This window comes from Scyliorhinus canicula, chromosome 22 (assembly GCF_902713615.1).
Source record: "Scyliorhinus canicula chromosome 22, sScyCan1.1, whole genome shotgun sequence".
NCBI lineage: Eukaryota > Metazoa > Chordata > Chondrichthyes > Carcharhiniformes > Scyliorhinidae > Scyliorhinus > Scyliorhinus canicula.
The window spans coordinates 5,461,135-5,465,872 of NC_052167.1; positions in this window are offsets into that span (position 1 = coordinate 5,461,135).

Sequence of the window (4,738 nt, forward strand, 5' to 3'; positions counted from 1 at the left end):
AAATTTTGAGGGTAGCCGCCACCACTGGGCTCGTGGTATACCTCATTGGAGGGAGTGGCAGCGGCGCTGTTACCAGCGCCTCCAGGCTCGTGCCCACACAGGACGCCATCTCCATCCTCTTCCATGCTGCCCTTCCCCGTTCATTACCCATTTACGCACCATCGCTGCATTGGCAGCCCAATAGTACCCACAGAGGTTGGGCAGCGCCAACCCCCTCCAGTTCCTCGACTCTCTCAGCGCCATGGCCAGGGGTTCAATTGCCAACGCAAAAAGCAGGGGGGACAAGGGACACCCATGCCTCGTCCCTCGGTAAACCGAAAATACTCCGACCTCCTCCTATTCGTGGCCACACTCGCCATCGGGGCCTCATACAACAGCCTCACCCACCTGACAAACCCCTCCCCAAACCCGAACCTTTCCAGCACCTCCCACAAGTATCCACACTCAACCCTATCAAAGGCCTTCTCCGGGTCCAACACCACCACTATCTCCGCCTCCCCTTCTACCGCCGGCATCATTATAACATTCAAGAGCCTCCGTATGTTAGTGTTCAGCTGCCTCCCCTTCACGAACCCCTTTGATCCTCGTGGATAACCTGCGGCACACAGTCCTCTATCCTCGTGGCTAAAATATTCGCCAACAGCTTGGCGTCTACATTTAAGAGTGAGATCGGCCTGTATGACCCACACTGCAGGGGATCCTTGCCTGCTTAAGGATCAAGGAAATCAGTGCCCGAGACATCGTCGGAGGCAGAACCCCCCTTGCCTCATTGAAGGTCCTAACCAACAGGGGGCCCAACAGGTCTGCATACATTCGACAGGGAACCCATCCGGCTCCGGCGTCTTCCCCGACTGCATGCTCCCTATCCCTTCGACCAGCTCCTCCAGCTCAACTGGCGCCCCCAGTCCCTCCACCTGTCCCTCCTCCACCCTCGGGAATCTCAACCGGTCCAAAAAGCGCCCCATCCCCCCTCCTCCGCTGGGGGTTCGGACCAATACAGTTCCTCATAAAAGTCCCTGAAGACCCCATTAATGTCTACCCCCCTGTGCACCACATTTCCTCCCCTATCCTTTTTTTTTTTTTTTCTTTTTTTTTAAATTTAGATTACCCAATTATTTTTTCTATTAAGGGGAAATTTAGAGTGGCCAATCCACCTACTCTGCACATTTTTGGATTGTGGGGGCGAAACCCACGCAGACACGGGGAGAATGTGCAAACTCCACACGGACAGTGACCCAGAGCCGGGATCGAACCTGGGACCTCAGCGCCGTGAGGCGGTTGTGCTAACCACTAGGCCACCGTGCTGCCCTTCCTCCCCTATCCTTAACTCCACCAATCTCCCTGGCCGCATCCCGCTTACGGAGCTGGTGCGCCAGCATCCTGCTCACCTTCTCCCCATATTCATACACCGCTCCCTGTGCCTTCCTCCACTGAGCATCCGCCTTTCTGGTGGTTAGCAAGTCGAACTCAGCCTGGAGACTACGCCGCTCCCTCAGCAATCCCTCCTCCGGGGCCTCCGCGTATCTCCTGTCCACCCTCACCATCTCCCCCACCAGTCTCTCCCTCTCTCTCTGCTCTCTCCTCTCCCTGTGGGCTCGAATGGAGATCAACTCCCCCCTAACCACCGCCTTCAGCGACTCCCAGACCGTCCCCACTCGGACCTCCCCGTTGTCATTGGCCTCCAGGTATCTCTCGATACATCCTCGAACCCACCCGCCCACCTCCTCGTCCGCCAGCAGCCCCACCTCCAAGCGCCAAAGTGGGCGCTAGTCTCTCTCCTCCCCCAGCTCGAGGTCCACCCAGTGCGGGGCGTGGTCAGAAATGGCTATCGCCGAATACTCAACATCCTCCACCCTCGCAATCAGCGCCCTACTCATAATGAAAAAATCAATCTGGGAATAGGCCTTATGCAGATGGGAGAAGTATGAAACTTCCCTGGCCCTCGGCCTCGCAAACCTCCAAGGATCTACCCCTCCCATCTGGTGCATAAACCCCCTCAACACCTTAGCCGCCGCTGTCCTCCTACCGTCCTGGATCTGGATCGATCCAGTGGCGGATCCAGCAACGTGCTAAAATCCCCCCCCCCCCCCATTATCAGGCCCCCAGCCTCCAAATCTGGAATCCGGCCCAACATGCGCCGCATGAAACCCGCATTGTCCCAATTCGGGGCATAGACATTGACCAGCACCACCCGCTCCCCCTGCAGCTTGCCGCTCACCATCACGTACCTCCCGCCGCTGTCTGCCACCACACTCGACGCCTCAAACGACACCCTTTTCCCCACCAAGATCGCCCCCCCCCCCCGATTTTTTGCATCCAGCACCGAATGAAACACTTGGCCTACCCACCCCTTCCTCAATCTAACCTGATCTGCCACCTTCAGGTGCGTCTCCTGAAGCACGGCCCCATCTGCCTTCAGCCCCTTCAGGTGCGCAAACCCGCGGGCCCGTTTCACCGGCCCATTCAGTCCCTTCACATTCCAGGTTATCAGTCGGATCAGGGTGCTACCTGCCCCCCTCCCCCGTCGACTAGCCATTACCCTTCCTCAGTCCGCCACGTGCCCGCGCCCCCCGCTCAGCCCGTTCCCCACGGTGACAGACCCCCATCCCGACCCCCTCTACATGCTCCAGCTCCTTCTCGGCCATTCCAGTAGCAACCCAGTACCCCCGCCCCTATTCCTCCCCCCCCCCCCCCCGAGCCTCTCCCCCCCCCCCCCCGAGCCTCCCCCCCCCCCCAAGCTAGGGTCCCCCTAGTTGCGTAACCCCTTCCATTGTACTTCCATAAGTCAGCTGACTCCTACTGACCCCGGCTGCTCCCGCCACCCCAATGACCCCCCCCAGTTCAACACAACCACCGCGCCCCCCCCCCCCCCCCCAGTGCCGGCCCCGCCCACTGCTCCTCCAGCGCGGGAGAGAAGCCCAAGCTTCCATCCCAACACGTGGGAAAAGGCGGGCAAATGACCCAACAGGACCGCGAAGCACTCCCAAACTCTCAACCAGTGAAAAAACACAGACGTGACAAAACGCCCAAGTAAACAGATAACAGTCCCAAAAAGCGAAAAAGCAGAACAGCAAAAAGACATCATCAAATAAAACCGATAAAAGCGAAAGGATACCAAGAAGGACAAAGCCTCTGGGCTGTGTACACCGTTCCCTAGACCCCAGTCCTCAGTACAAGTCCAGCTTCTCTGCCTGGACGAAAGCCCAGGCCTCCTCCGGAGAGTCAAAGTAGAGCTGGCTGTCCTTATAAGTGACCCAGAGGCGTGCCGGCTGTAACAGGCCAAACTTGACCCCCTTCTTGTGGAGCATTGCCTTCGTCCAATTAAAACCAGCCCTTCTCTTTGCCACCTCCGCACTCCAGTCCTGGTAGATCCTGATCTCCGCATTCTTCCACTTACTACTCCTTCTTTGCCCATCTCAGCACGCACTCACGGTCGACAAAGCGGTGAAAACGGACCAGCACCGCCCGAGGCGGCTCATTTGGCCTGGGTTCTGTGATCCATTCTTGATGCCAAGTTTCATTTACTGCCCCATTAACAAGGTGTTCATGCAATCACCTGAGGTATTCAACTGTTTTCTCTAATTAATTTACAGGATGTGGGCATCGCTGGTTCGGGCAGCATTTATTGCCCATCCCAAGTTGCCCTTCAGAAGGTGGTGGTGAGCTTGTTGAACCACTGCAGTCCTTCAGGTGTAGGTACATCCATTGTGCTGTTCGGAGGGGGTTTCTAGGATTTTGACCCAGCAACAGTGAAGGAACGATGATATATTTCCAAGTCAGGGTGGTGAGTAACGTGGATGGGAACCTCCAGGTGGTGGGGTTCCCAGGTATCTGCTGCTCTTGTCCTTCTAGATGGTAGTGGTTGTGGATTTGGAAGGTGCTGCCTAAGGAACCTTGGTGAGTTACTGCAGTTCATCTAGTAGATGGTACGCACGACTGCCACTGTTTGTCACTGGTGGAGGGTTTGAATGTTTGTGGAAGCGGGAGCAATCAAGCGGGCTGCTTTGTCCTGGATGGTGTTGAGCTTCTGGAGTGTTGTTGGAGCTGCACTCATCCAGGCAAGTTTGAGACTTATCCATTACACTCCTGACTTGAGCCTTGCAGATGGCGGATGGGCTTTGTGGGGGTGGGGTGGGGCTGGTCAGGAGGTGAGTTACTCGCTGTAGGATTCCCAGCCTTTGACCTGCCCTGGTAGCCACAGTATTAATGTTTGTGGTGATTGTCCCTTTTCAGGAAACACAGCAGATTAAGAGTCACGTGGTCTGGGTGACCAATCGGGACTCTGAGTGGGGAACCACCCCAAGGGGGTGGAATCCTCTTAGACAAAAGAAAGTGTATCTTTACACTGTTGGAGATTCACCATGGAGAGTAATCGCTTGGACAATGGACTGCTCGCTAAAATAGTTTTCCAGACATGAGCTAATCAGAGTACACTTGGAATACATGGACCATGACCTTATTTGGATCCACCTGGCAGTTGGAGAGGGAAGGTTACATAAGAAGCCAACCCTTTGCGTTGTTTTAAGCACTTGTTTTCCCAGCAGAACTGAGCTCGAGCAACTGAGACACTGAGATGAAAAGACTCAAGTCGGGTCCTCCCTTCCTCCCTCCCTCTCTCTCCAACCCCACCTGGCAAGCTTCAAGGCCTGTTGGCCATCCAGGAACACGCCTACTGCAAACAGAGACTTCTCCAAAGAAATTAAACCCAGCACCACCATCTCTGAAGAACAAACAAATC